General features: G+C 50.2%; 1 protein-coding gene across 1 annotated transcript in view; it reads right to left on the minus strand.

The window, feature by feature from the left end:
* Nucleotides 1–20,225, minus strand: part of terb1 (telomere repeat binding bouquet formation protein 1) — a 326,279-nt gene that overhangs the window by 178,182 nt on the left and 127,872 nt on the right. The gene's annotated exons all lie outside the window — the stretch shown is intronic.

Raw genomic sequence — 20,225 nt, forward strand, 5'->3', positions numbered from 1 at the left:
TGTACAGTTGTAACAGTGAACCAGATGCCGAATACGTTGACTCCATCTGTGCTTTTTGCTGATCTCCAGAGTCCGGTGCACAACTAGCAACGTCCGATTGAACCTCTCTGGCTGGGGATCGCCCAACGGATGAGAGGGCGTAGTCCTCGATTTCTCAACCCCCAGCATAAGACCAGTAACTCATACATGAGCTTACTCTCAACGTCCTGTCCCTGGTCACTGTGCATCTGCCAGGACAGGCCTTAATCCACAACATACTTCTCCCATAGAACTTTTGCCACCATAGACGCCCTCTGGTTCTTGGTAGGAAAAACTTCAGCATACCTGGTGTAGCGGTCCATGATGACTAAGACATTCGCCGTGCTGCTGGCGCTGAGTTCTATGGCCAGGAAATCCATACACACTAGGTCCAAAGGCCCCGCAATCTGCAAGTGTGACAAAGGAGCAGCCTGCACAGGCTGCGTCTTCCAGCGTACGCAACGAATGCAGGACTTGTAGTACTCTACGACCTCCAACCTCCGATCTCATTTGTGGCTAGTAAAACCGGTGCTTGAGCAATCCATAGGCCTTTTCCACCCCCAAATGTCCAGAGTAATCATGGAGGGACTTCAACACAACCTTCTGATACTTCTCAGGCAGGAGCAGCTGCCAGCGCCGAGGTCAGTCCGGAGCTGACGTTACCCGGTATTAAGTTTTGTTCTTCAACCTCAACCGAGGCCATTCTCTCAGTAGAGACACTGAAACGTATTTTGTCTTCTCCACCCGTGTCACATCCTCCTCTTCAACTACGTACCATACATGGCCAATGCCCGGGTCATCTCGCTGAGCAGTGGCCACTTCACCAGGGCTTAACTGCAGCAGCTGCGTGGTCTTTAGAGCAGTCAGGTCACAGTAAACTAGGGGTAGGACGTCATCTGACGCCTCCAATGCGTCCACTGCGCGATCTGGCCTCTCCTTTTCCTCGGCCTGCACGTTGATAGCAAACTGACACATGGCCTTCACCCCGGATGCAGGAACGCTCTCCCACTATTCGTCCCTCTCCAGTTCCTCATGCCTCCGTCGGGACAGAGCATCCGTATCGACATTCCGGCTCACCGTCCGGTACATCAGGCTGAAATCATATACAGACAAGGCTGCAAAACACCGGCGGCCTGTGGCATCCAGTTTCACTGAAGTCAGGATGTAGGTGAGTGGGTTGTTGTCCATCCTCACCTCAAACTTGGTCCCGTAGAGATAGTCACTCAGCTTATCCACCACCGTCTATTTCAATGACAGGAATTCCAACTTGTGGGTGGGATAGTTTCTCTTAGAGGGCGACAAACCCTGGCTGACAAAAGCTACAGGCCTCAGCCCGGAGCCCTGATCCTGATACAGGACGGCTCCTAACCCCTCACGGCTGATATCTGTGTGTAGCACATAGGGCAATCCAGAGCCCACAAAAGCCAGCACTGGAGCCTGAGTCAGCATCTCTTTCAGAGACTGAACAGCCTCCTCACATTTCTCCTCCCAGCTCTGTCCGAAGGGCTCTGATGTATTCGTCAACCTCCCGCAGTCTCGTCCCTCTCCCTTTCTTTTCCAGAGGAGGGTAGCCACACAGAAGCTGGTTCAAGGGGTGACTCACCTTGGCGCAGCCTTTCACGAATCTCTGCTGGCATCCACACAACCCCAAGAACTAGCACAGGGGCCTCGGCCAAGTGGTCACCGCTTCTATCTCAGCCAGATCTGCAGCTACATTCCACGAGATTCTGTGCCCAACACAGCTAAAAGGCGTCTGGCAGAACTGACATTTTTCCAAGGAAAGTTTTACTCCTTCATCCTTCAGTCGGTTCAGCACCTTCATTAGCCTCGCTTCATGTTCTTCCAACGTGAATGCAAATACTATCAGGTCATCCAAATATACCAGCACTTCAAGCAAGTTCATATCCCCTATCGTCATCTCTATGACCCTCTGAAAAGTGGCAGGGGCTCCCGACATGCCCTGGGTCATCCTTTTGAACTGGAAAAATCCCAGAGGGCATATGAATGCCGTCTTCTCTTTATCGGCCTTACTCATCGGGATCTGGTAATATCCTCTCCTCAAGTCCAGCACGCTAAACCACTTCACCCCAGACAGGCCAGCGCATCTTCGACCCTTCGGACCCTATACTGATTAGGAACAGTGCGCCTGTTCAGAGTCCTGTAATCCACACACATACGAATCTTCCCATTTTGCTTCCAGGCCACTACTATTGGGGACGCGTAAGGTTTTTGGGACTCTGCGATGATCCCAGCTTGTGGCCACTGGGAGATTCTGCTTTCTCTGGCGGATAGAACGTAGGTGTTCAGCAAAACGATCTCCCAGTCTGCGTCGGGTCTCGCCAATATATAGAAGGCAGGATATCCCAGTGGCCACACATTTTAATTCCACATCCCATTTCCATTCTGACATGTCTACCACGGCCTCCTCTACTGTAAAGATGAAGCCACACTCAGGTTGGAGGAACAACACCTTATATTCCGTCTGGGTAGCCTCCAACCTGATGGCATGAACATTAACTTCTCTAACTTCCACTAATTCCCCACCTCCCCCTCGTACCCCATCCGTTATTTACATTCACACATTCTTTCTCTCACTCTCCTTTTTCTCCCTCTGACTATCTCCCTTGCCCATCCTCTGGGTTTTACCCCCCTCCCCCTTTTCCTTCTCCCTGGGCCTCCTGTCCCATGATCCTCTCGTATCCCTTTTACCTATCACCTGTCCAGCTCTTGGCTCCATCCCTCCCCCTCCTGTCTTCTCCTATCATTTTGGATCTCCCCCTCCCCCTTTCAAATCTCTTACTAGCTCTTCCTTCAGTTAGTCCTGACGAAGGGTCTCGGCCTGAAACGTCGACTGTACCTCTTCCAAGGGATGCTGCCTGGCCTGCTGCGGTCACCAGCAACTTTGAGGTGTGTTACAGCGTCAACATCTTCTCCACCAGACTCCTCTTCCAACCCTCCGGCACAGGTGAGGCCCCAAAGTTAAAAGCCTCAGCGGTCAACTTATCCCTGTTTTCCTATAGCTCTCCGCCAGCGAGCCTCATGGGGGCACCATCCATCACTGTCACTGGGAACAGATGCGCCAAGGGCATCCCTCGCTTAAAGATGACCTCCCTTTCCTAGTCCTCCTGACAATCACCACCATCCTGTGTGCCTGTACCACCGAGTGCTTCTGAAACTCAGGTCACACCAGTACCCAAGACGGAAATCTCGATTCCCCCTCGAGATCTTCTGGGGTGTCCACTAAAAATGGACTTCACCTTCAGGCACTCTGGGGAATCTGGGGGCCCCATCACTCTTGTTACTTCCCCGGGTCGTACCACCCTGGGCTTCGACTGGGCACACCACATAGTTCCTTTTTTAAATTCCGTGTCCAGCACAGTGCGGCCACACACTTCTGTAAAAGCAGCATCAAAACACTGGGTGCACCAACAGGGTCTCCAAAAAGTCCTCACCTGCCTGCTCCTTGCAGGCCCCCAGGAGCCTCAGTGAATAGGGGTGTAGGACCCCACCAGAACTGACACACCACTAGTCTTAACTCTGTCCGGGCAAACCAGCACCAAGGCCTCATGAGCCGCAGACACTCTCACCTCGGCCTCCAAGAACTCCAGCTTCACTGACAAATAAGCGTCGCGGGGTAATCACCAGCGCCGATACCCCAAATTTCCAGTCCACTGAAGGTTGTCAAGGGTAAATGCTGCAAATACTGATCGTAGAACGAACGTTACAGTAACGTAACCTGCGAATCAGTGTCACGTATGGCTTTTGCATCTATTCCTTCCATCCATATCGACACGTGGATCGGGGTCCCACCATTCCTTCTGGGATAGGGTCTTTTCCACCCGGGGGTCCCATGGCACATATTTTCCCAGAGACTCCAGGCCGTTCCCTCACTGGGTCTCCAAGTTTCTCGTCCCCCTTCCTGCTTGGACACCTGTGGAATCGCTCTCCGAGGGACCCCCTGCCGTTCACATTACCGTCTGAAGTGCCCCTCTTCCCCACAGTTATAACACACGGTTCGACTCGCGGGACCCTGGCCTCCAACAGGCCATTGTGCAGTCTGTCCCTTCAGGGAGGGGCCCTCTCTGCTTCTCCCTTCACGCAGAGGAACCCCACCTGCCGCGACCTCCTTTACTGAATCCCGAGTGGAGCTGGCCCCGGTCACTTCACCACAAGGGGCTACTACTGAGGATTGCACTGTACTCACAGAGCCCTCTTCCGACTCCAATGCACCCTCCTCCCCCCTCACCTCTCTGAGCAAATGAATGAAGGACAGGGTGACTGCTTTGTACGGGACTTCCGGAGACCCATAGCAATCATGTGATGCCTCTGTGCACCCCTGGCTACCTGGTCTATCCTTATCCGATACACCTCAGACCCCTATGTGACCCCCGTTGCACCTCAACCAATTTAGCCATCGCTCTATCTGGAAAAGATACTCAGAAAGCTTTTCACCTTTCCCCGACGCAGGTTCTGAAGCCGCCCCCCCCAAAAGCTCCACTGTGCTCCCCGTCAGACTAAAAGCCACCTTCAATGCTTTTAGATACTCAATCAGAGAAGCAAAAGGCTGATTAACTTTCACGCCTTTTACTACCTCAACTGCCACCCCCCTCAAACATTCAACCAATCGCTGTCGCTTTTCTTCCTCAGAACACTGCCACTCACCGAGCAACTGAGACACGTGCTCTATCCATGTCTCACAAACGTCTTCCGCTTCGGGGGTGAGAGTCCTCCCCGAGAAAACTCTCAACTTCTGACCAGGACCCGCTGCCTTGTTCGGCAGGGAGCTAACGGCTGATGCCAACTCGGAGCCCTCACCCTTCCGTGGGGGATGGGGACTAATTAAATCTTCCTAATCTGACCACTCCCTTCCTTCATCCCGCAGAAACAATAGGACCTGATCTCTAAAGTCTCCGCCCCCAGCGTCAGGCAACTCCTCTGGTGTCCCATCAGACCCTTCCTCCATGACAATGTGCATGCGTCATGGCCCCGCCTCACCGGGTCACTGATAGACACTGGCAGTCCCACTGCCGTGACATCAGCACCAGCCAGAACTAACACAAATCCTGAGTCCGCCATTTTACCAAACTTTCTGGCCATGATTTCAACCTTACCTTCAGCTTTAACCGTATTCAGCAATCGAATTAACACTTCCTCCGAGGTATGTATATCTACCCCACTTAATACGCAGGCATGATTAACCAGTATTTCCTTGATCTCACACCAGCGGTCAATCTTATCCGGTCCATCTCCGCTAATTTAAACCAGGCAAATTACACAGTATCCGTCAAAATTCAAATCCCAGACGAGCCCCCACACTGTAGCGTCTTCGCCCAATTTGCTCCCGTGGGTCGAGGGTAAACTGGTGTTGACCCCTCCAACACTGTAATGACATTGGTGTGGATACCGTGTAATTCAGCCTGGTACCAGCCCACAACATAAAATATCAGACAGTACATAATATACAATTGAATGATTACACGTCAGCATTATTTCTTGGTGGGGGTGTATGGGGTGTCAGGGAGGGGTAGCATCTCTGGTGAGGGAACATGTCACATCCTTTTCAAGGCGGTTAGTCCACCTTTGGTCCCCACCTGGCACTCAGCTCTCACCCGTGGCTCCCCGTAGCTGTTTGCATGCGACAGTGGCCACACCCCAGGCAACAGCTTTGACAAGCCAGCTAAACCAGGTGAGGCTAGCAGACGGGTCTCAAACCCTCCGTGAGATAGGGAGTTGTCTATCCCAGCACGTGAAGACAGACTCCAGCAGATGAAGTGGACGATACCAATGGAAGGTCTAACATTCAAGAAGGCTGTCTCTACAAGGGTCGTGGAACATGTAGAGCAGGTCAAGACACAGAAGACGTCCTGGTCAGCCACTGCACAAAGTCCCATCTCCAGCCATCTGAACTCTGTCTTGCCACTGGATCCAGATGGGAATTGGGAAGAGAGAATGAGGCTGACGCTGCGCAACTCTCCCTCACTTAAATCCAAACCATGCGCTAGTCTCGACACCATCAAATGGTGTCGAGGTCCTTGTTGATGATGGACGAACACACATTTCTTGGTGATGGGTTAGTAGAAACAAATACAATAAAGGTGCCAAGTCAGTAAAATTATCATTTCTGTGCACAAAATAATTCGTTGGAGCTCACAAAATCAGGTTTTCTTTGCACCCATCGATCTCCTCCGTACTCCGTCAGTCCTTGGCTGGGATCACCCCCCGGTGATCTACCAGAGTGCACGGCTCAAGTCCGACCTCTTCTCTTCTCCTCGACAAAAAGCCCTCGCATTCCCTCTGGTTCCCACACATACAGAGAGAATAACATGACTCACATTGGTTAGCGAATGAATACAAGTCCTGTTATCACTAATTATAACCCAAGCATGCTGCTAAAGAGAACCCCTTACCTCAGTAGTGAACATTACAGTGAAGCCCTTTTGTCAGCTTTAACAATTAGCATCACAGATTAATATTATAATATGTGGAAGCAGTTTGATGAAGATGTTAACCAAATTCTGGAGGCAACGGCGAAGGGAGGGGTTGATAGGAAGCTGCAAGCCATGACAACAATTATTGTCAGTATTGCAGCTGAACAGTTCGGAGAAGAGGAGAAGGAAGGCTCCAAATCATCTTACTCGAAGAACCAAAGAGCATCGAGGATCCACAAATCAGGCAGGAGATGAAAGCGCTGAAGTCCCAATACAAGGAGGCAGGAGAAGAGGAGCGCATTGGCTTGGCCCAGCTGATGTGCATACTATGAAAGAAGATCCGGGTCCTCTGCCGGGCAGAGTGGCATCGGAGGCGGTGTCGTGAAAGGGCTCGAAAACGTGCTGCCTTTATCGCCAACCCCTTCAAGTTCACCAAGGAGTTGCTGGGGGAGAAGCGCAGTGGGAAACTGGCCTGTTCGCAGGAAGACATAGACCAACATCTGAAGAAGATATATAATGATCCTGAAAGAGAGCAGGAGTTGGGAGAGTGTGACATCCTAATAGACCCACCTGAACCGGATGTGCAGTTCGACATGTCAGAGCTGCAACTAAAGGAAGTCAGAGAGGTCGTCCGCAAAGCAAGGGCAAGCTCGGCGCCAGGACCAAGAAACACCTCGTACAAAGTGTACAAGAACTGCCCCAAACTCCTGCTGAGTCTGTGGAAGATCCTGAGAATCTTCTGGAGAAGGGGGAAGATCCCAGAACAGTGGAGAGTGGCTGAAGGGGTGTGGATCCCGAAGGAGGAATATGCCACCCAGATAGATCAGTTTCGCATCATCTCCCTGCTGTGTGTCGAGGCAAAGATCTTCTTCAGTGCAGTTTCCAACCGGTTGTGCACCAACCTAGCAAAGAACACCTATATTGATACATCAGTCCAGAAGGGTGGCATTTCAGGGATGCCGGGCTGTCTGGAGCACATCGGTGTGGTGACACAGCTCATCAGAGAGGCCACAGAGAACAAGGGCAACCTGTCAGTGTTGTGGCTCGACCTGGCAAATGCATATGGGTCCATTCCGCACGAGCTGGTGCAGCTCACACTGACCAAATATCACGTCCCCAGCAGAATCAGAGGCCTTATCGCTGATTATTACAGCAACTTCAGGATGAGGGTCTCTTCAGGAGCAATTACGTCAACCTGACACAAGGTGGAGATCAGCATCATCACAGGGTGCACTATCTCAGTGACACTGTTCTCCCTAGCCATGAACATGCTCACTAAGTCTGCTGAACCAGAGTGCAGAGGGCCCAGAATGAATTCCGCTCAACGGCAACCACCTATCAGGGCATTCATGGATAACCTCACAGTCACCACAGAATCAGTCCCAGGCTGCCCGAGGATTCTGCAAGGGCTCGAAAAGCTGGTGGAGTGGGCCCGGATGTGTTTCAAACCTGCCAAATCAAGATCGATGGTGCTGAGGAAAGGGAAGGTGGAGAACAAGTTCCGGTTCAGCATCGCAGGCACAGCCATCCCAACCATCACAGAAAAGCCAGTAAAGAGCTTAGGCAAAGTTTTTGACAGCTCTTTAAGGGACACAACATTCATTCAGGCAACCTGCACCGAGTTGGATGGCTGGCTAAAATCTGTGGACAAGTCTGGCCTACCTGGGAAGTTTAAAGCCTGGGTGTATCAGCATGGCATTCTTCCCAGAATCCTGTGGCCCCTCCTCGTCTATGCAGTTCCGATCTCGACAGTCGAAACCTTAGAGAGGAGGGTTAGTAACCACCTCAGGAGATGGCTGGGGCTGCCAAAGAGCCTGAGCAGCATCGCACTCTATGGACACCACAACAAACTGCGACTGCCCTTCAAATCCTTGGAGGAAGAATTCAAGGTAACAAGAGCCAGAGAAGTGCAACAGTATAGGGGCTCAAGTGACCCGAAGGTGGCTACAGCAGGGATCCAAGTAAGTACTGGCAGGAAGTGGAGAGCAGAGGAAGCTGTTCAGGAGGCAGAGGCGAGGCTGCGTCACAGGAGGCTGGTGGGAGTGGTCACACAAGGCCGAGCTGGGCTAGGATCCTTTCCAACTCCCCAAATGGACACCAGAGGGAAGGAAAAGCGTCGTCTAGTTCAGGAGGAGGTGAGAGCAGTAGTGGAGGAGATGAGAGCCTGCAAGGCGGTGGGAATGAAGCAACAGGGAGCTTGGACAAGATGGGAGAATGCGGTTGAGAGGAAAGTGACCTGGGCTGATCTTTGGAAAGCCGAACCACACCGCATCCAATTTCTCATCCAGGCAGTGTACGATGTGCTTCCAAGCCCATCAAACCTGCATACATGGGGCAAGGCAGAGTCATCTGCGTGCCCACTGTGCTCCAAGTGAGGAACTCTGGAGCACATCCTCAGTGGCTGTGCAAGGGCACTTGGTGAGGGACGGTACAGATGGAGGAATGATCAGGTCCTGAAGACCATCGCTGAAGCCATCAGTGCAGGAGTTGAGTGGGCGAAGTGGTCCCGACCCTCCAAGCAGACCATTGCCTTTGTCAGAGCTGGGGAGCAGCCAATACCTGCCAAAAGAACATCTGCAGGCATTCTCACCTCTGCAAGGGACTGGCAGCTGTTGGTGGACCTCGAAGGGCAGCTGAAGTTCCCCAACCATATCGCAGCCAGCACCCTGTGACCAGACATTGTCCTAGTGTCTGAGTCTACTAAGCAAGTGGTGCTGCTGGAGCTGACAGTCCCATGGGAAGATAGCTTGGAGGAGGCCTTTGAAAGGAAGCTCTCCAAGTACGCAGGACTGGTCAGCAACTGTCAGCAGGTTGGATGGAGAACGAGGTGTCTCCCAGTGGAGGTTGGTTGTAGGGGATTCATAGCCCGTTCTTTAGTTAGGGCCTTCAGCATTCTGGGCATCAAGGGAGAGAGGAAGAGGAGAGCCATCCGCAGTACCACCAATGCAGCAGAGAGGGCCTCAAGATGGCTGTGGCTCAAAAGAGGGGAGCCATGGAGTCATAAGTAGCTAGCCATCTGGACACAAGCTGGGGTCTGATCAGCCCCGGCTGGATCACCTGGAGGAGGTTGTATGATGTTGAAAGACTCGAAACATCCGATGATTCCAGGAACATCACTGAAGATGTGTCCAGAAGCATCAATAGATGTATGTACACAGCAGGAGGTTTCCCCCGCCATCTGAAGGTAGAGCGTTCCTACGAAACGGTTCGTAAGCCGGAACATCGCAAAGTGAAGAAGCAATTACCATTTATTTATACGGGAAAAATTTGTGAGCGTTCCAGACCCAAAAATAACCTACCAAATCATGCCAAATAACACATGAAACCTAAAATAACAGTAATATATAGTAAAAGCAGGAATGATATGATAAATACACAGCCAATATAAAGTAGAAATAGTTTTCTGCAATTATTGCTGAACTGTCCACTGTAGCAAAAATCTCACACGTGTTCTCGGCAGAAACACTCTCTCCAGTAACCTTTAAGGTACGAATCTGCCAAATCATACCAAATAACACATAAAAATACACAGCCTATATAAAGTAGAAATAATGTATCTACAGTGTAGTATTACTTACCCGAATCGGGAAGACAGCGCCGAGCACACTGATGATGGTGTGTTAGGCTGAGGCGTCGGAGGTTGGGATGGTGCAGTGGACCCCAACCTCCAGACAGCGGACCGATATCGATCCGCGAAGCATGCAAGTGGTACAGCGGTAGCCGGGACGCACCCAGCGCATCGTTAAGAAAAAAGTCGAAATAAACAAGCTAATTAATTAGGTGCTGCCCAGCACGTAAATGTCGGCCCAGATCAGAGGCGACGCAATCGGCAATCGTCTCTGATCTGGGCCGACGTTTACATGCCAGGCGGCACATAATTAATTAGCTTGTTTATTTCAGCTTTGTTCTTAAAGACGCGCTGGGTGCGTCTCGGCTACCGTTGCATCCTTGCATTCTTCACAGCCCGGTATCGGTCCGCTGCCCGGATGTTGAGGTGGTGGGACACTGGGGTGTCATCTCATCATCGTCTGTTTCAATCAGGGAAGGCAAGTCATCTTCTTCTATGTCTCCCTGCCTCGATGTCGAAGGTCGAGGTTCGTCGTCTGCTGTGGCTGATGTGGAAGGCTTGAAAAACGACAGTATGATTGATTCCTTAGCCTCGCGCATTTTTCTATCATACAGTTCTTTGGAAGCACTCAAACCATCCTGCAAGTATGCCCTAAACCTACGTACCATTTCAAAATGAAAGTCATATTTTTCTGCAATCACTGCAGCGAAATTCTCACAACAGTTGCTTCACGTTCAGTTCCTGGACGACTTCACTTTCGGTCCGTTTGCAACTGCATTTGGTTTTGATTTTTATCCCTTCCTTTTCCAATTGCATGAGCTCTTCATTGATCGGTTCTTGGTCATGGAATGCCAAAACGTCTTCAACATCATCTTCGTCAGCTTCCACAAGCCAAACTCACTTTGTCCTTACTTCATTCACCATGATTGAAATGCTTCATTATGTCTAGTTTTATGCTAAGTGTAACACCCATCTGAGCACTTTGAGGCTTTTCCGATACCTTAGAACTGACGGATGCTCAAAATAAATCCACATGATGCATAGATGCTCACAGGCATGTGTTTAAGCAATGCCGGCTAGAATGCAGTTTTGGGGGAGGAGCCTGGCTGCTTGGGGTGCACATTGCCTTTTTCCTTAACAGTGAAAACACCTCCTGTTCGCAAAATCAGGCAACTAATGTAGGTCTTTCATAACAGCGAGGTTTCGTGAAAAGAACATTCGAAAAACGGGGGACACCTGTACTGAGAACCTTACATTCTCCCCTCACAAAACTTAGTCAGCCCCCATGACGTTGAAATAATTTGCCAACCCTTCCTGCAAAGCAAAGCTCAATCCACATGCAGAAAGCAGTGACATAGCTCCCCAGAACAGTGGAGACCACACCCTGTTCTCCAGGTGCTACAGAGGCCAACCTATCTGGGGGTTTCCTACTTCTCCCAGACCTGTGAATGCCCTCTTCTAACTCTTCCACCTCAAACACTACAGGGGAGCCTTGGGAGTGATGTGGCAAACCCTCCCGCAAGCAGTCACTCAAACCACCCTGCACGCCGGAACTGTCTGTCTCTGGTTCAGGCCCCACATCCTCTCCTTCAGCGCCCTACAATACCACCAACTGCCCATCACTAACCCCCCTTACTCCATCTAACCCAGAGGGGAAAGGCCAGGAGTCTCTTCCTCCATCACAGGGGCATCAGCGAATGGCATCATGTACCAATCGTCCAAATCAGCATCCTCCGAATCAGTATCCCCCAAAGGGGCTGGGCCTGGGCCCGTCTCTTCCGGGGTAGGCTTTTCCGGCACCTCGCAGGTACACAGAGACCTTGTACTTGGTGCAGCCGCCACATCAGGCTCCCGCTCGATCTGTACATTTTGCCACAGAGGCAACAGGTGATTCTGATGGAGAATCTTGCTAGGCCCCTTTCCATTCCCGGGCCGCATCCAGAAAAACGATATATTTGGCATCTGACTCTCCACCACATAGGGTGTGGCCGCCCAGCGATCAGCCAACTTGTGCTTTCCAGGTACACCCTATCCTCGTTTTATGCGTCTTCAGACAATCTGGATTCAGTTATGGGAGGAACCTATTTCTACCAACGTCTATTTATATGCGTCCAAAACTCACAGTTACGCAAGGAGCACTGCTTTCCACCAATATAAGTCACGTGCGAACGCCTTACGGTCTCACTGTTGGGGTGAGAAACACCGCTTTCCCACCAATACAAGTCAGGTGCGCGCACCTCACAATCTCACTCCCGCCAGTCTCACACTGGTTTTGGCAAGGCGTGGATGTGCGATCTTGTGCTCTTAAACTTTTGTTGGTTTAACTTACGGTGCAGTGATTTAGTGCCTGAAGTATTTAACCATGCCTCCTAAGCATACGATGTCATGTCCTGCGCCATCAAACGAGCAGCAGAGAACTTCTTTAACACTTTAAAAAAAGCTGGAAATTATAAACAGCTTGACATCAGCTGAGGGTAACAGAGCTCTGGGACACCACTGCCAGGAACAGAATCTTGCCTTTAAAGTTCTTTTGTTGCTTGACAATGCGCCAGCCCATCCTAAGCATTGAGACAGCATTCTCCTAACATAACAGTGTGTTTTCTGCCACCAAACACAACATCACTGAATCAACCACTCGATCAAGGTGTGATCCACATTTAATGCGTCTTTGTTTTTACAGCGAACCATCTCTCAGATGCTGCAAGCAACAGACGATTTTGAAAATCCCGGGAGTTTACCCACTGTGAGGGAATGGTGGAATTTGGAACACTTGGCACAAATGGCGATGGATATGGACACAAGTTTAGAATGGAGTCAGCATTTCAGTTGTTCCCTGCTGTCAACCCCTTCTTCCCTACGAGCAAATTTATGCGAAAAACAAAATGCTGCCAAACAAACAACACTCACCACTTTCTTCAAATCGGTGGCATCTCCTGCTGCCGGCAGAGAGTTCTGTGAGTCTTCCATCACCCCTTGCTGTGCTTGATATGATCCTGACGAACACAACCATCCAACTTATCCATGTAAGGCTGCCCGACAACACAACAACCACTCATCTCCCGGAGCGAACATACCTGCCACTGTTGGTGAGTACTGTACACCTGAGTATGTGAACTTTCTATGATTTATTACATTGAATATTACCTTAAATTGATAAAATATAATACAAATGTTGCTTTCTGGTACTGCTTTTGTATCGTATTGGTATGAAAATCTGAGTAAATTACAGATAAAACTTATTTAGGAAGCCTTCTGGAACACATCCCAATTTTCTCCATTTAAATAATTATTCACATCATGCGATTTCACATTATGTATCGACAACGAGGAACGTAACTCCCGCATATAACAAGGATAAGGTCTAATCCCAAATTCCTTATGAGGACTCAGTCTCCCGGCAGGAGTTGAGAGAACTTTACTTTCTGGTCAAACGTCCTCTTATTTCCCCAATTCTGCCTGGTGGCCACCTACCCAGCCAACTCATAAGCCCTTTTGAGCTCTTTCCTCATATCAGACACATACTTCAACTAAGGCTTCGGCGATACCTCACCCGCGTCAGTCCCGAAACAGAGGTCAATGGTCAACCTTGTTTGGCGCCCAAACAACAGATAATTGGGCAAGTATCCAGTAGCTTCACTGCGTGTACAGATGTAACAGTGAACCAGATGCCCAATATGTTGACTCCATCTGTTGTTTTTGCTGATCTCCAGAGTCCCAAGCATGTCTAGCAATGTCTGATTAAACCTCTCAGGCTGGGGATGGCCCTGCGGATGAGAGGGCGTGGTCCTCAATTTCTCAAACCCCAGCATGTCCAGTAACTCATAGATGAGCTTACTCTCAAAGTCCTGTCCCTGCTCACTGTGCATCTGCCAGGGCAGGCCATAATGCACAAAATACTTCTCCCTATCACTTTTGCCACCATAGTCACCCTCTGATCCTTGGTAGGAAAAGCTTCAGCATACCTGGTGTAGTGGTCCATGATGACCAAGACATTCTCCATGTTCCTGGCATCGGGTTCTATGACCAGAAAACCTATACACACTAGGTCCAAAGGCCCCACACTCTGCAAGTGTGACAAAGGAGCAGCCTGTACAGGCAGCGTCTTCCGGCGTATGCAACGAATGCAGGACTTGCAGTTTTACCAGACAGGGCCAATGCCTGTGTCATCTTGCTGAGCAGCGGCCACTTCCCCAGGGCTTAACTGCAGCAGCTGCGTGGTCTTCAGAGTAGTCAGGTCACAGTAAACTCGGGGTAGGACATCGTCTGAGGCCTCCAATGGGTCCACTGCTCGATCTGGCCTCTCCTTTTCCTTGGCCTGCACGGTGATAGCAAACTGACACATGGCCTTCAACCTGGATGCAGGAATGCTCTCTCACTCCTCGTCCCACTCCGGTCCCTCATGACTCTGTCGGGACAGAGCATTCGCATCGACATTCTGGCTCTCTTGCCGGTACTTCCGGCTGAAATCATATACGGACAAGGCTGGCAACCACCGATTGCCTATGGCATCCAGTTTCACCGACTTCAGGATGTAGGTGTGTGGGTTGTTGTCCGTCCTCACCTCAAACTTGGCCCCGTAGAGATAGTCACTCAGCTTATCCACCACCGCCCATTTCAATGCCAGAAACTCCAACTTGTGGGTGGGATAGTTTCTCTCAGAGGGCGATAAACTCCGGCTGACAACACACTACAGGCTTCAGCCCGCAGTCCTGATCCTGATACAGGATGGCCCCCTAACCCCTCACGGCTGACATCGGTGTGTAGCACATGGAGTAATCGCGAGTCCATAAAAGCCAGCACTGGAGCCTGAGTCAGCATCTCTTTCAGAGACTGAAAAGCTTCCTCACATTTGTCATCCCATCTCTGTCCAAAAGGCTCTGACGGGTTCAGATATTCCCCAACTTCCTGCACTCTCGTCCGTCTCCCTTTCTGTTCCAGAAGAGGGCAGCCATGCAGAAGCTGGTTTAAGGGGTGACTCACCTTGGCATAGCCCTTCATGAATCTCCGGTAGCATCCACACAACCCCAAGAATGAGCGCAGGAGTATCGGCTGATGAAGTTTAAGGGAAAGGGGGATTCTCAAGATTCCTGTAAACAATGGATTCAGTACCGGCTATGTCTGTGACTGCAGTGTGTTTGAATAATGTCTCACAGCTGCCTTCTTTGGAGCAAGATAATTAAAGTTTGCCCAGATCCACATCAGATGTCTCTGGGCTTTTCACACCTTTTGATTTTGGCAAAAAGCAGTACCTGATGGAAATTAGACAGAACATTCCATTCTTAATTAAAGCATAAATTTGACGGATGTTCTTAGCTTTGTAATTAAGTTGTGGCTCCAGCAAACCAGGCAGGACATTCTTTTCTTTAATTAAGGTGGCTGGAGTGTCTAACAAATTGATTGTACTTTTTTATCAATAGTCCATTGCCTTGGCCGGAATAGTTATCAAACTGATTGTTCTCTTGTATCAGTGGCCTTATAACTGCTGACAATTCTGATATCGGGCAGTGAACTTGTAGAACCGCCGGGGAGATGAGAAAGGTTCTTTCCCTGATGTCGGGTCCAAGTTCACTCGGTGGCTGAGCTAAAAGAAATAAACGGGTGGAAAGATAAGTAACCATCTTTTTGTGTTGTTGTTATTTGATCTAGCAAAGTTACGTTTACACGGACAAGTGGTGAATACACAATAGACAATAGGTGCAGGGGCCATTCGGCCCTTCCAGCCAGCACTGCCATTCAGTGTGATCATGGCTGATCATCCACAATTAGTACCCTATTCCTGCCTTCACCCCATATCTCTTGACTCCGCTATCTTTAGGAGCTCTGTCTAACTCTTTCTTGAAAAAAATCCAGAGAATTGGCCTCCACTGCTTTCTTAGGGAGAGCATTCCACAGTTCCACAACCCACTGTGTGAAAAACTCTCTGGTCACCGCTTCTATCTTAGCTGGATCTGCAACTACTCCATATCGCAAGATTATGTGTCCAACATAGCTAACAGACGTCTGGCAGAACTCACATTTGTCCAAGGAAAGTTTTATTCCTTCATCCTTCAGTCAGTTCAGCAGCTTCATTAGCCTCGCTTCGTGTTCTTCCAAGGTAGATGCAAATACTATCATGTCATCCAAATATACCAGCACTTCAGTAAGTTCATATCCTCCACCGTCTTCTCCATGACCTTCTGAAAAGTGGCAGGGGCTCCCGATATGCCCTGGGGCATCCTTTCGAACTGGAAAAATCCCAGAGGGCATGTGAATGCTGCCTTCTCTTTATTGGCCTCAATCATCAGGATCTGGTAATATCCACTCCTCAAGTCCAGCATGCTGAAACACTTTGCCCCACTCAGACAGGCCAGCGCGTCTTTGACCCTTGGGAATATATACTGGTCAGGAACAGTGCGCCTGTTCAGAGTCCTGTAATCCACACAAGTACGAATCTTACCATTTTTTCTTCCGGGCCACTACTACTGGAGACGCACAAGGGCTTCGGGACTCCACAATGGTCCCAGCTTCCTTCAACTTACACAAATGCTGCCGCACGTCTTCCTTGTCTGCAGGGGCCAGTTGCCGCAACCTCTCTTGAAACGGGTGTCCTCAATAACCCAAATGCTGTAGCCAGTGCTCCTGGAACAACCCGCACCAAACTCGCCAAGGGGAAAAACATCTTTCAGTGCCAACATCTTCTCCACCAGCCTCCGCTTCCAACCCTCCGGCACAGGTGAGGCCCCAAAATTAAAAGCCTCAGTGGTCAACCTATCCCTGTTTTCCAATAGCTCTCCGCCAGCCAGCCTCACAGGGGCACCATGCATCACTGTCACCGGGAACAAATGCACCAAGGGCATCCCTTGCTTAAAGGTGACCTGCTTTTCCATAGTCTTCCTGACGATCACCACCATCCTGTGTGCCTGTACCACGAGTACTTTTGCAACTCAGGTCTCAGCAGCACCCCAGCCAGAAATCTCGATTCCTCCTCGAAATCTTCTGGGGTGTCCACCAAAAGGGTTTCACCGTCAGGCACCATGGGGAATCTGGGGGTCCCCATCACTCTCACTACTTCTCCGGGGCATACCACTCTGGACTTCGACTGGGCACACCACACAGTTCCTCTGTGAAGCTCGTGTCCAGCCCAGGGCGGCCACACACTTCCTTAAAAGCAGCTCGAAACACTGGGTGCACCGACAGAGTGTCCAAAAGGTCCTCACCCATCTGCTCCATGCATGCCGCCAGGAGTCTCCGTCCAATAGGGGTGTTGGTCCCCACCAGAATTGATACACCCCTAGTCTCAACTGGATCCGGGCAAACAGGACCAAGGCCTCATGAGCCACGGACACTACCACCTCGGCCTCCAGAAACTCCAGCTTCAGTGACAAATAATCGTCATAGAGGTAATAACCATCACTGATTCCCCAAATTTCCAGTGCACTGAAGGGTGTCAAGTGTAAATGCTGCAAATACTGATCGTAGAACAAACAGTACAGTAATGTGACCTGCGATCCAGTGTCAAGTATGGCTTTTGCATCTACTCCCTCTATCTGTATTGACACGCTGATCAGGGTCCCACCAATCCTCCTGGGATTGGGTCTTTTCCACCCTGGGGTCCCGTGGCACATGTTTTCCCAGAGACCCCAGGCCATTCCCTCACTGGGTCCCTTCTAAGTTTCCCGACCCTTCTTCCTGCTGGGACACCCATGGACTCGCTCTCTGAGGAGCCCCCTGCCGTTCACATTCCTGCCTGAAGTGCCCCTCACAGTTAGAACACATGGCTCATCTCGCGGGACCCAGGCCATTGAGCAGACTGTCACTTCAGGGAGGGACCCTCTCTGCTAGTCCCTTCATGCAGAGGAACCCCACCTGCCGCGACCCCATTTACTATCTCCCGAGTGGTGTTGGCTCCGATCACTTCAACACAAGGGGCTACTACTGAGGACCGTACCATACTCACGGAGACCTCTTCCGACTCCAATGCGTCCTCCTCCCGCCTCACCTCTCTGAGCAGCTGAATGAAGGACATGGGGGGGGGGAGAAACACCGCGTTCTAAGGGGCTGCCGAAGACCCATAGCAATCATGTCAGACCTCTGTGCACCCCTGGCAATCTGGTCTATCTTTATCCAATCCACCTCAGTCCCCTAAATGACTCCTGGGCGCCTGAAACAATTTATCCATCTCTCTATCCGGAAAAGATACTCAGAAAGCTTTTCCAATTTCTCCTGACGCAGGTTCCGAAACCCCCCTCAAAAGCTCCACCGTGCTCACCGTCAGACCAAAAGCCTCCTTCAATGCTTGTAGATACTCAGTCAGAGAAGCAAGAGGCTGGTTAACTTTCACGCCTTTTACTCCCTCAGCCGCGACCCCCCTTAGACATTCAACCCATTGCTGTCACTTTTCTTCTCAGAACACTGCCACTTCCCTGGCAGCTGGGACACGTGTTGTATCCATGTCTCATAATCGTCTTCCCCTTTGGGGGTGGGAGTCCTCCCAGAGAAAATTCTCAACTTCTGAGAAGGACCCGCCGACTTGTTCACCAGGAAGTTAATGGCTGATGGCCAACTCAGAGACCTCACCCTTCCGTGGGGGATGTGGACTAACTAAATCTTCCAAATCTGACCACCCCCTTCCTTCATCCCTCAGAAAAAATATGACTTGATCTCTAAATTCTCCGCACCAACCGTCAGGCAACTCCTCTGGTGCCCCATCAGACCCTCACTTCATGCCCCACGGCCCCGCCTCACCGGGGTCACTGATAGATGCTGGTAGTCCCACTACTGTTACATCAGCACTAGTCTGAACTAACACGAATCCTGAGTCCGCCATTTTAACAAACTTTCTGCCTACGATTTCGACCTTACCTTCAGCTTTAACCGTACTCAACCATCGAATTAACATTTCCTCCTCGGTACACATATCTACCCCACTTAACACGCAGGCATGATTAACCGGTACTTCCTCGATTTCACACCGGCAGTCAATGTTATCTGGGTCGATCTCCACTAATTTAAACTGAGCAAATTACACAGTACCCCTCAAAATTCAAGTCCCGACAAGCCCCAACACTGCTGTGTTTTTGCCCAATTTGCTCTCGTTGGTCTAGGGTAAACTGGCGTTGACCCCGACAGTTGGTGTGGATATTGTGTGATGCACCCTGGTATCAGCCCACAACATAAAATATCAGACAGTACAGAATATACAATTAAATGATTACACTTGATGATTATTTCTTGGTGGGGTGCATGGGGTGTCAGGGAGGGGTAGCACCTCTGGTCGGGGAACATGTCACGTCTTCTTCAAGGCGGTTAGTCCACCTTTGGTCGCCACCTGGCACTCAGCTCTCACCTGTGGCTCACCTTAGCTGTTTGCATGTGACAGCGGCCACGCCCCATGCAACAGCTTGGACAAGCGGGTTAAACCAGGTGAGGGTAGCCGACGGGTCTCAAACTCTCGGTGAGATAGGGAGTTGTGTATCCCAGCACATGAAGACAGACTCCGGCGTACAGAGCGGGTGAGACCAATGGAAGGTCTAAAGATCAAGAAGGCGATCTCTGCAAATGTCATCGAACGTGTACAGCAGGACAAGACACAGAAGAAGTCATGGTAATCCACTGGTCCTATTCCCATGTCCAGCTGTCTCGACTCTGTCTTGCATCCAGATGGAAATTGGAGAGAGAGAGCGAGGTTGACGCAGCACAACCCTCTCTCACTTAAATTCAAATCATGCGCTAGTCTCGACACCATCAAATGGTGTCGAGGTCCTCATCGACGTCGACGATAGACAAACACACGTTTTTTGGTGATGGGTTAGTAGAAACAAATACAATAAAGGCGCCAAGTCAGTAAAATTATCAGTTCTGTGCACAAAATAATTCGTTGGAGCTCACAAAATCAGGTATCCTTTCCACCCATCGACTTCCTCTGAACTCTGTCGACGCTCGGATGGGATCACTCCTGGTGATCTACCAGAGCACTCGACTCATGTCCGACCTCTTCTCTTCTCCTCAACGAAAAGCCCATGCATTCCCTCTGGTTCCCACACATACAGAGAGAATAACATGACTCCCATTGTCCAGCAAATCAATACAAGTCCCATTATCACTAATTATACCACAAACATGCTGCTACAGAGAACCCCTTACCTCAGCAGCTAACATTGCAGAGAAGCCCTTTTGTCAGCCTTAACAATTAACATTACAGATTAATATTACTGAGAATCCCACATTCTCCC

The sequence above is a fragment of the Mobula hypostoma genome, chromosome 14 (genome assembly GCF_963921235.1).
Source record: "Mobula hypostoma chromosome 14, sMobHyp1.1, whole genome shotgun sequence".
Classification (NCBI taxonomy): domain Eukaryota; kingdom Metazoa; phylum Chordata; class Chondrichthyes; order Myliobatiformes; family Myliobatidae; genus Mobula; species Mobula hypostoma.